The sequence below is a fragment of the Lissotriton vulgaris genome, chromosome 7 (genome assembly GCF_964263255.1).
Source record: "Lissotriton vulgaris chromosome 7, aLisVul1.2, whole genome shotgun sequence".
Classification (NCBI taxonomy): domain Eukaryota; kingdom Metazoa; phylum Chordata; class Amphibia; order Caudata; family Salamandridae; genus Lissotriton; species Lissotriton vulgaris.
In genome coordinates, this window is record NC_141695.1 from 22373704 (window position 1) to 22385708 (window position 12005).

Below are 12005 nucleotides of genomic sequence, written 5' to 3' on the forward strand. Positions count from 1 at the left end.
CAGTTTAAATACGAACAATGAATGTCAAAACAGACTGATGGTCATTAAACAGATGACAACCAACTTCTGTATGGTCTAAAGATTTTCAATTTGATATATTGGATTGAACCAATTCATTGGATCTTTTACGCTGCGCTCTGGGGGACAGCCCCTCTGTAGGGGCTGCAGTATTATTGAAATCCTTAATCGGTCCAAGGTGTATTCTTCTATTATAGTTCCGTAAGGGCCCTAAAGGGGTGCAGTTAAGGGCTGTGAGTTGTTTTAGCCATTCCCGGATCGGAGAAGAGAGGTTGTGTGTGGCAATCAGCAGGAATTCAGTTTTGAGGGTATTCAACAAAAGATGGTTCTGGACTAGCCATTGTTGAGTTTGCGAGAAAACCTCATTTAAGGTTTTAATGTCCTCCAGAGAGAAGATCTTCAGGTACAGTTGCGTGTCGTCCACGTACATGTGGTAATGAATCTGAGAATTGTTCAGAATGACGATGAGAGGCTCCATATAGAGGTTAAAGAGCGTGGGCGAGAGTGCGGATTCTTGCAGAACTCCAATCCTGACCGGAGTACTGGATGCAAGGGACTGGTTGAGTTTAATACTTTGAGTGCAGTTATGTAAGAAAGAGACAAACCGCTTTAGGATCAACCCTAAGAGACCCATCCTAAGTTGAAGAAGATTAATCAATTTTTCATGTTTGATGGTATTGAATGCAGAAGACAGGTCCAGAAGGATCAGAAGACAGGGGATATTTTGATCTAGGGATTTCAAAGCGTCATCCACAATGTGAGTTAGAGCAGTTTCAGTACTATGCCCTGCTCTGAAACCGGATTGATAAAGGTCAAGTAGTTGAAATGACTCTATATGGTTGCATAGCTGCTCGTGGACGCATTTCTCAAGGAGTTTGGCTAGTGTAATGATGTTGGTGATCGGTCAGAAATTGTTAGGATCAGATAGATCTGAGTTGGGCTTCTTAGGGATCGGAGTTACTTGCCCAATTTTGAGACAATCAGCGATGTTCCCTTGCAGGAGCGATTCATGAATAATCCTCGACCAAAGCGGTAGAATGGCCGAGTTGAGATCTTTAAAAAATGTTGCCGGCAGAGGATCATTGAAGTGGTTGACTGGTTTAAGAGTTGTCATAGTGTGTAGTAGTTCTGTGCAAACTGGCAGAATAAAGGAATTCCAAGGGGTATCATTTTTGGGGGAACAACCCAAAGGTAGGGAGAGTGAAGAGGGAACCCAGAGCTCCCCTGATGATGTGGTGTGGATTAGAGGTGGCACCCTGTGAGTGTTAGGTTGCAACTCCTATCCAATTTTCTTAGTTTTCCTCAGAGAAGTGCACTGTGAAGTCCTCCCCGCTAGGAAGCGGAGTCAAAGATGCCAGGTAGGGGTTGGACGTGTGGTTTGATTGCTGTTTGATGATTTCAAATAGTGTCTTGGGTCTATTTTTAGCACTGTCCAGCTGCTCCCTGAAATGGTCCGTTTTAGCAATGCGGATTTTTTTGTTGTAGGCGCTTCTCATTTTCCTAAATTGATAGAGGCTAGTAGTGGAAGGCTAATTTCTCCAGAGTCTCTCTGAAAACCTAACTTTACCAGAGCATGAAAGTTACGCTAAAGTAAGCCTATAGTGTGACTGGTAGCACACCCTGAAATGCTGCCTCATCTATACACATGTCACTCACTCGGTGTCTCTTCCTTCATTCTTTAAAATAGCATTAGGCCGGCAGTCACCAAAATGTAACGCCACTAAAAACCCACCAAAGGAGAAGACGGTGTTGTGGCTTTATTACCAGCACTAGGTACCAACAGAGTTAGAGTTTTCTGATCCTGTGCTATTCCTCAAAGTTAAAGCTTATATTTTAAAAAGTTAAAACTCATATAGGTTATTAATGGAGCTTGCATGCCAAGAGTCGCTCTGGAGCTTCTGGAGAAAAGCGGAGTAATGCGAAGGAAGGTTTAGGGAATCCATCCCCACTTTTCTGCTCCTGGTCATTTTTGAGTCTTTGGAAGGCTCCTGTTTGAGAATGGTCGCTGTTTTTTAGTGAGAACAGTTCGGACACTCCGAGAAAGAAACATGCAGCTATGACGCCACAGCAGCCAAAATAAAATGCAAATCTCGCTGGATAATGGCATACAATGTATTTTGCAAAGGTGACTACGTTTGGTAATCTTTTTATTCTTGAGTGGAGGGTATGCTCACGGAAAAAATAGCCTAATATTTGTACATCCTTACTCAAATGTGTGCCAGCTTGCATGTACAGGGGAAATATAATTTGAAACTCAGGAAGGTGTGTCTGGATTCATGCTAACTTTCAGCTCATTTCCTAATATTGTTCCTTAAGACATGTGTGCCAGGATGCTAAAATAAAGCCTGCTTGACTTCCCCGTTCTGCATTTTCATGTAGTTGTCCTCTCCAAAAACCACCAGATAGGGCCCGTGAAAATATCCAGTAGAGAAACTACTCATCTCAGAAGCGCCATGCCACACCAGAAGCCAGGACATCCCCAAACTAAAAACAAAAAAGGCAACAAACAAGACAGGCCTTCTCCATCTCTGCCCCTATCCTCAGGAACAAAGACCCTGTCAACATTAGAACTGCCCCAACCCTCTTCAGAGAACATATCTCCACGCAATATGGAGGGCTTGATTTGTAAAAGCATAAGTGCCATGGCCCAAAGTTTTGCTCAAAAGTCTGCGGCGGCTGCAATCAAAGGTTGGTGTGCCAGATACCAATGCTGCATAGACTTGATTCCATCTCATGCCTCTTTGATCCATCACTACACACTGCCGCTTTATCTCACTCTAGCAGACTATTTTTCATCCCTGCTTTCTTCCTCTTTCAGCGTTATTACGTCTTTCTCTTTCCCCCTTAATGGTTGTCTCTCGCTTCCTCTGAATCAAAGTTTGTTGAGGCAAAATAATTGAAAATCCCCAAAATGAGTGTTGGCGCATCCCACCTGCAACCACGGGCTCAAATTAAGCAGTGAATAAGTTGCCACTCATGAATGCTAGTCTCCATTGTAACAATCTAAAAACACATCTCAGGACTCCCCTTGTAAACTGCTTTACAAACACCTATGCGTACATTTACATTTCCTGTTGGTGTTGGGGGCATCAGTTGGTCACCTTCCGTTGAAGTCACGTGAAACTTCTTAGTTAGTACAGCCCGGCTTCTCTCGCAGTCATCAACAGTAGACATTCAGAATACTGTTTGCTTGATGACGTCAGCTTCAATTTTCGTTCTTCTCGGACATTCAAAAGTGCCCCTTTAAAGCTGGCTCTTTTTAAGGAAAGCAACAGCTCCTCCGCGCTTGATTTACTCTCCCATGGGTGCACAATTTTACTTTACAATAGCAGCCAAACTACAACATGGAGTAGAATTTTAGAGGGGGCTGCATCTGATTATTTGACGGGTGCTTACACAGTGATACATTTATAGCCACGGAGATCTACCTTGCACTAAGGTGCGATAATATGCTGCATCACTAAACACTTATAAGGTCTCAAAGGCCAGATCAATTGCATTGCAAATGCTTTTTTTTATTATAGATCAATCAATCAATCAAGAGTATTTGTAAAGCGCGCTACTCACCCGCTAGGGTCTCAAGGCGCTGGGGGGGAGGAGGTGGGGGGGCCTGCTGCTTCTGGTGGTCTGTTCGGCTTTCTCCTCCTGCTCATTCCCCCTCGCAGTTAGTGTCACTCTGAAAAGCCATCTCCCCCCTCCTTTCAGTACAGCAGCAAGTAAATTACGTCAATGTATTAGCAATGTACAACGTTGTTGTAAAACATGTATTGTGAATTAAGCTTCCATCCATCTTGTAGCCAAAGTATCATTTTCTAGGACTTCCGCCGGAAGTGTTAGCGTAGATGTGCTAATACTAAGACCCATTGGTAGAGAGTTGTTTCATTTTTTGTTGTGTCTCCGAGCGCTGTTGCTGAGGGAGTAGATGTTAGATTTCTCTTCAAGAACGGGTTAGTACGAACGTTTTAGAATATTATGTTGCTCTTTCTGGTTAGCCAATGAGACCCAAACCATGAGCATACTATGCAAAATTTTCAGAATCTATTAATAGCTTGCGTGATTTGTCTACAAACCCTCTGGGCCTCTGCCTTTTGGTAGATTTTTGGGCATTCTTTCATTATTTTCCTTGTGGTTGACTCTGCATTTCCCCCCAAGACTCGTACTTGCTAAAGAGATGCCGACAGTACTGGTTATGGCTGTGACACTTAGATTATGCCTGGCTAGGGATTTTACGGTTTATGATTGTACATTATCTGCAGTTCTGTCGTTGAGGCTTCATGGTATTTCATGCATGTTTCTCTGTACTGCATTTTGATATTCTGTAATTAAATTGCCCTATTTTCATCTAGAACTCAGTCTTTTATGGCTCTGATATGTTATTCTGTTTAACCTACTAAAAATGTGTTTTTGCAGCGTAGCATAAGGGTACTATGCTAGTTTAAGGAATGATTAGCATGGGCGGAAAATCCGTTCCGCTCGCGGATTTTGCGGATTTTCGGTAAATTCGCAATCCGCGAACGCTCGCGAATTTACCGAAAATCCGCAAATTCGCACGCAGCGGATTTTTTTTTCTTGGTGATACAATTTTGCGGCGTGCGGTGTAAGTTCGCAATTGCGAACATGTAGGTGCGGCGGGCAGCAACAATTTCGCACTCGCAAAATTACAAAAATTGCAATTCTGCACAAGAAATCTACTAGCAAGCAGCATAGACCTTCTGAAAATGATGATTTTTATCAGAATAACTCCTCAGGTTGACATTTGCCTGCACTTTTTTGGATTTGAGGCCTTTTGATTTTCTTTGGATAACTTTTGGTTTAGAAATCAACTTTCTCATATAAGCTTGTTTGGGGCATTACAGTTGCTGTAATGCTGTTCTGCAGAAAAACGAGTTTTGCAAAAGTGAAAGCATTCAACAGGTTCAAAAGTTCAAACTCATCAATAGTAACCATTCCCTGTAGTGCTTCCTGACAAGGGCCCCTCCAGAGTTCAGTTGCTAGTTGCAACAATTGTATGACCCTGCTCTGACCCTCCCAGCAGGCTCATAGAATAGCTACAAGTAGGCCACATAGGTCCTGGAAAAAAAATTGCACTGCAACAGAAAGCAAATTACAGATAAGGAAGCAGGTGCCAGACTGGAATTTTAAAACAGTGACACATTAATAAATCAACCCCAAATTAATTCATGTCAGTTGAAGCAGGCAGGTGTGCTTGCTTTTTCCCCCCCATAATCTACAGTGATGATGAACCAGAGGGTGGCATTGATGTACCAGAGGGTGGCATGGGTGAAACAGAGGGTGGCAGGGGTGAAACAGAGGGTGCTGGGAACCTGTGATGATGAACCAGACGTAGAAACAACATAATCGTGACCGTTGCGAGCCGACATGTAAGTTCGCAATTGCGGACTGGTACAAAACCCTCGCGAACTGGCAGAAACCCTTGCGAACACCAAAAAAAAAAAAATCCGCAAATTTGCGAGAATTCGCGGATTTTGCGGATTGCGAGTTCGCAAATTCGCAAAATTCGCGAACGCCAGATTCTCAAAATTCGCCCATGCTTAGGAATGATAGCCCCCCCCCCCCTGTAAAAGGCAGGTGGGGGGCTCTCTGTAGACAAACATTTGGCAAGGGAGCTCACCTCTAGATAGCATTAATGCCCTCAATCTCCTGCATTAATTAGTAGATGCTATCCTGCCGGGTTGCCATGTAGGGAAAATAGACAAATACCCGCGTGAAGTATTTTCCTTATTGCTCTGATCTAGCTGTAGAGTGAAGGCACAGCCAAGTGCCACTATAGAACATAATCTGTCTAGTAATGATGTCAGTACTTGGCATAAACTGTACAAACAGTGTGGGGATCCAACTACGTGTCCAAACACAAGGTTTCTGCAGGATTGTTAGAAAATGACAAAACTCTAGGTCAGGAGGCTCCACCCCCTCTCCCCCATGGCATCAGTACACACATCACAATGTGTGAGTTCATGGCACAGCACTAAAATGGAGCAGACATTCCCAGAAAAAGGGTGGAAAGAGGCAGAAGAGGTGCCAGAAATAAGGTGGAAAGAGGCAGAGGAAGAGCTAGAAATAAGGTGGAAAGTGGCAGAAGAGGAACCAGAAATAAGGTGGAAAGTGGCAGAAGAGGATCCAGAAATAGGGTGGAAAGTGGCAGAAGAGGATCCAGAAATAAGGTGGAAAGAGACAGAGGAAGAGCTAGAAATAAGGTGGAAAGTGGCAGAAGAGGATCCAGAAATAGGGTGGAAAGTGGCAGAAGAGGATCCAGAAATAAGGTGGAAAGAGACAGAGGAAGAGCTAGAAATAAGGTGGAAAGTGGCAGAAGAGGAATCAGAAATAGGGTGGAAAGTGGCAGAAGAGGAGCCAGAAATAAAGCCAGAAATAAGGTGGCAAGAGGCAGAAGAGGAGCCAGAAATAAAGCCAGAAATAAGGTGGAAAGAGGCAGAGGAAGAGCTTGAAATAAGGTGGAAAGTGGCAGAAGAGGAGCCAGAAATAAGGTGGAAAGAGGCAGAAGAGGAACCAGAAATACGGTGGAAAGTGGCAGAAGAGGAGCCATAGATAAGGTGGAAAAGGCAGAAGAGGAGCAAGAAATAAGGTGGAAAGTGGCAGAAGAGGAATCAGAAATAAGGTGGAAAGTGGCAGAAGAGGAACCAGAAATAAAGCCAGAAATAAGGTGGAAAGAGGCAGAAGAGGAGCCAGAAATAAAGCCAGAAATAAGGTGGAAAGAGGCAGAGGAAGAGCTAGAAATAAGGTGGAAAGTGGCAGAAGAGGAATTAGAAATAGGGTGGAAAGTGGCAGAATAGGAGCCAGAAATAAGGTGGAAAGAGGCAGAAGAGGTACCAGAAATAAGGTGGAAAGAGAAAGAGCTAGAAATAAGGTGGAAAGAGGCAGAGGAAGAGCTAGAAAGAAGGTGGAAAGTGGCAGAAGAGGAATCAGAAATAGGGTGGAAAGTGGCAGAAGAGGATCCAGAAATAAGGTGGAAAGAGACAGAGGAAGAGCTAGAAATAAGGTGGAAAGAGGCAGATGAGGAGCCAGAAATAAGGTGGAAAGTGGCAGAAGAGGAACCAGAAATAAGGTGGAAAGTGGCAGAAGAGGAACCAGAAATAGGGTGGAAAGTGGCAGAAGAGGATCCAGAAATAGGGTGGAAAGTGGCAGAAGAGGATCCAGAAATAAGGTGGAAAGAGACAGAGGAAGAGCTAGAAATAAGGTGGAAAGTGGCAGAAGAGGAATTAGAAATAGGGTGGAAAGTGGCAGAATAGGAGCCAGAAATAAGGTGGAAAGAGGCAGAAGAGGTACCAGAAATAAGGTGGAAAGAGAAAGAGCTAGACATAAGGTGGAAAGAGGCAGAGGAAGAGCTAGAAATAAAGTGGAAAGTGGCAGAAGAGGAATCAGAAATAGGGTGGAAAGTGGCAGAAGAGGAGCCAGAAATAAAGCCAGAAATAAGGTGGCAAGAGGCAGAAGAGGAGCCAGAAATAGGGTGGAAAGTGGCAGAAGAGGAGCCAGAAATAAAGCCAGAAATAAGGTGGCAAGAGGCAGAAGAGGAGCCAGAAATAAAGCCAGAAATAAGGTGGAAAGAGGCAGAAGAGGAGCCAGAAATAAAGCCAGAAAAAGGTGGAAAGAGGCAGAGGAAGAGCTAGAAATAAGGTGGAAGGTGGCAGAAGAGGAGCCAGAAATAAGGTGGAAAGAGGCAGAAGAGGAACCAGAAATACGGTGGAAAGTGGCAGAAGAGGAGCCATAGATAAGGTGGAAAAGGCAGAAGAGGAGCAAGAAATAAGGTGGAAAGTGGCAGAAGAGGAATCAGAAATAAGGTGAAAAGTGGCAGAAGAAGAGCCAGAAATAAAGCCAGAAATAAGGTGGAAAGAGGCAGAAGAGGAACCAGAAATAAAGCCAGAAATAAGGTGGAAAGAGGCAGAAGAGGAACCAGAAATAGGGTGGAAAGTGGCAGAAGAGGAGCCAGAAATAAGGTGGAAAGAGGCAGAGGAAGAGCTAGAAATAAGGTGGAAAGTGGCAGAAGAGCAATCAGAAATAGGGTGGAAAGTGGCAGAAGAGGAGCCAGAAATAAGGCGGAAAGGGGCAGAAGAGGAGCCAGAAATAAGGTAGAAAGAGGCAGAGGAAGAGCTAGAAATAAGGTGGAAAGTGGCAGAAGAGGAATCAGAAATAAGGTGGAAAGTGGCAGAAGAAGAGCCAGAAATAAAGCCATAAATAAGGTGGAAGGAGGCAGAAGAGGAGCCAGAAATAAAGTGGAAAGAGGCAGAAGAGGAGCCAGAAATACGGTGGAAAGTGGCAGAAGAGGAGCCATAAATCAGGTGGAAAAGGCAGAAGAGGAGCAAGAAATAAGGTGGAAAGTGGCAGAAGAAGAGCCAGAAATAAAGCCATAAATAAGGTGGAAGGGGGCAGAAGAGGAGCCAGAAATAAGGTGGAAAGTGGCAGAAGAGGAATCAGAAATAAGGTGGAAAGAGGCAGAGGAAGAGCTAGAAATAAGGTGGAAAGTGGCGAAAGAGGAATCAGAAATAGGGTGGAAAGTGGCAGAAGAGGAGCCAGAAATAAAGCAAGAAATAAGTTGGAAAGAGGCAGCAGAGTAGCCAGAAATAAGGTGGAAAGAGGCAGAGGAAGAGCTAGAAATAAGGTGGAAAGTGGCAGAAGAGGAATTAGAAATAGGGTGGAAAGTGGCAGAATAGGAGCCAGAAATAAGGTGGAAAGAGGCAGAAGAGGTACCAGAAATAAGGTGGAAAGAGAAAGAGCTAGAAATAAGGTGGAAAGAGGCAGAGGAAGAGCTAGAAAGAAGGTGGAAAGTGGCAGAAGAGGAATCAGAAATAGGGTGGAAAGTGGCAGAAGAGGATCCAGAAATAAGGTGGAAAGAGACAGAGGAAGAGCTAGAAATAAGGTGGAAAGAGGCAGATGAGGAGCCAGAAATAAGGTGGAAAGTGGCAGAAGAGGAACCAGAAATAAGGTGGAAAGTGGCAGAAGAGGAACCAGAAATAGGGTGGAAAGTGGCAGAAGAGGATCCAGAAATAGGGTGGAAAGTGGCAGAAGAGGATCCAGAAATAAGGTGGAAAGAGACAGAGGAAGAGCTAGAAATAAGGTGGAAAGTGGCAGAAGAGGAATTAGAAATAGGGTGGAAAGTGGCAGAATAGGAGCCAGAAATAAGGTGGAAAGAGGCAGAAGAGGTACCAGAAATAAGGTGGAAAGAGAAAGAGCTAGACATAAGGTGGAAAGAGGCAGAGGAAGAGCTAGAAATAAAGTGGAAAGTGGCAGAAGAGGAATCAGAAATAGGGTGGAAAGTGGCAGAAGAGGAGCCAGAAATAAAGCCAGAAATAAGGTGGCAAGAGGCAGAAGAGGAGCCAGAAATAGGGTGGAAAGTGGCAGAAGAGGAGCCAGAAATAAAGCCAGAAATAAGGTGGCAAGAGGCAGAAGAGGAGCCAGAAATAAAGCCAGAAATAAGGTGGAAAGAGGCAGAAGAGGAGCCAGAAATAAAGCCAGAAAAAGGTGGAAAGAGGCAGAGGAAGAGCTAGAAATAAGGTGGAAGGTGGCAGAAGAGGAGCCAGAAATAAGGTGGAAAGAGGCAGAAGAGGAACCAGAAATACGGTGGAAAGTGGCAGAAGAGGAGCCATAGATAAGGTGGAAAAGGCAGAAGAGGAGCAAGAAATAAGGTGGAAAGTGGCAGAAGAGGAATCAGAAATAAGGTGAAAAGTGGCAGAAGAAGAGCCAGAAATAAAGCCAGAAATAAGGTGGAAAGAGGCAGAAGAGGAACCAGAAATAAAGCCAGAAATAAGGTGGAAAGAGGCAGAAGAGGAACCAGAAATAGGGTGGAAAGTGGCAGAAGAGGAGCCAGAAATAAGGTGGAAAGAGGCAGAGGAAGAGCTAGAAATAAGGTGGAAAGTGGCAGAAGAGCAATCAGAAATAGGGTGGAAAGTGGCAGAAGAGGAGCCAGAAATAAGGCGGAAAGGGGCAGAAGAGGAGCCAGAAATAAGGTAGAAAGAGGCAGAGGAAGAGCTAGAAATAAGGTGGAAAGTGGCAGAAGAGGAATCAGAAATAAGGTGGAAAGTGGCAGAAGAAGAGCCAGAAATAAAGCCATAAATAAGGTGGAAGGAGGCAGAAGAGGAGCCAGAAATAAAGTGGAAAGAGGCAGAAGAGGAGCCAGAAATACGGTGGAAAGTGGCAGAAGAGGAGCCATAAATCAGGTGGAAAAGGCAGAAGAGGAGCAAGAAATAAGGTGGAAAGTGGCAGAAGAAGAGCCAGAAATAAAGCCATAAATAAGGTGGAAGGGGGCAGAAGAGGAGCCAGAAATAAGGTGGAAAGTGGCAGAAGAGGAATCAGAAATAAGGTGGAAAGAGGCAGAGGAAGAGCTAGAAATAAGGTGGAAAGTGGCGAAAGAGGAATCAGAAATAGGGTGGAAAGTGGCAGAAGAGGAGCCAGAAATAAAGCAAGAAATAAGTTGGAAAGAGGCAGCAGAGTAGCCAGAAATAAGGTGGAAAGAGGCAGAGGAAGAGCTAGAAATAAGGTGGAAAGTGGCAGAAGAGGAATCAGAAATAGGGTGGAAAGTGGCAGAAGAGGAGCCAGAAATAAGGCGGAAAGAGGCAGAAGAGCAGCCAGAAATAAGGTAGAAAGTGGCAGAAGAGGAATCAGAAATAAGGTGGAAAGTGGCAGAAGAGGAGCCAGAAATAAGGTGGAAAGAGGCAGAAGAGGAGCCAGAAATAAGGTGGAAAGAGGCAGAAGAGGAGCCAGAAATAAAGCCAGAAATAAGGTGGAAAGAGGCAGAAGAGGAGCCATAAATAAGGTGGAAGGAGGCAGAAGAGGAGCCAGAAATAAGGTGGAAAGAGGCAGAAGAGAAGCCAGAAATAAGGTTGAAAAAGGCAGAAGAGGGACCAGAAATATTGTGGAAAGTGGCATAAAGGGAAGGGGGAGAGCCGATTCAATATTTTTACCTTGCGATTGTTCTGGAGAAAGGATATTGGTATTTATGTTGTATGTTATACTAGCAGCCCGCCCCAGCGTTGCCTGGGGCAGAAAGGGGCTGGGGGCAGTACATCCGCTTCCGCCCGACCCCCTCCCGCACCGACTCCCTCTCGCCCCGACTCACTTGCGCCCCCCTCCTGCCCCGACTCACTTGCGCCCCCCTCCCGCCCAGACTCACTCGCGCCCCCCTCCCGCCCAGACTCACTCGCGCCCCCCTCCCGCCCAGACTCACTCGCGCCCCCCTCCCGCCCCGACATTTTCATTTACTGCTGCCTCCTTCATTCCTCCCCCTGCATCACAGTCTCACTTTCCCTTTCCTTACCTGTGCCGCCGCTCCTCACTGCACAGCCGCTCGTCACTGCACCGCCCTCCTCCTTCATCGTCATCACGCACGTCGTGTCGCGGCCAGCGCTAGGTCCCGGCTGGTGCTACTTTCAGGGGACTACTTTGTTTACAAACGTAATTTTTTAAATTTACTTTTAAAAAAAAAATTATATAGCATATGTCCATCTACACACCATGACATTTTCATAGATGTATCGGGTGTGTAGATTGGCGCTTTGGTTCCTGAGTTTACCTGGCCAAAAGGTGCAAGTTCTCTCTTTATAATAGTAGTATAGATTGGTATTTGTAGCGCGCACAACTACTCTTGAGTATCCTGGCGCGAAAGGTAGTGAACTGAAGGCAAGAAAGTGAACTAATAGGCCTGTGTAAAAAGGTGAGTTTTAAGGAGTTTTTTAAAACAACATAGGTCCTGAGTGTGACGCAGCACAGGGGGGAGGGCATTCCATAGAATAGCTGTTTTGACCAAAAAAGACTGGCCGCCCATCCTAACTAGACGAAAGCGGGGGACTATGATTAGTCGCTGGGCAGCTGACCTTAAAGATCGCTGTGGGATGTAAAAAACCACTCTCTTCTTGATATAGGTGGGGCCAAAGTCATGTAAGGCTCGATGTGTTAAGACAAGGGCCTTGAATTGTACCCTCTGGGCCACCGGCAGCCAGAGGAGTGAGCACATATGTGAT

General features: G+C 45.1%; 1 protein-coding gene across 2 annotated transcripts in view; it reads right to left on the reverse strand.

Annotated features, from left to right (window-relative positions):
* SIRAL2 (SIR2 antiphage like 2) overlaps window positions 1-11373 on the reverse strand; it is a 748558-nt gene extending 737185 nt beyond the window's left edge. The window contains exon 1 of one of the 2 annotated variants that reach the window (XM_086928446.1): window positions 11303-11373. The gene's annotated coding sequence lies outside the window, so the exon portion shown is untranslated. The remainder of the gene's footprint in view (window positions 1-11302) is intronic. The other variant, XM_086928445.1, reaches the window with a different exon arrangement.
* Between the last annotated feature and the right edge of the window lie 632 nt (window positions 11374-12005).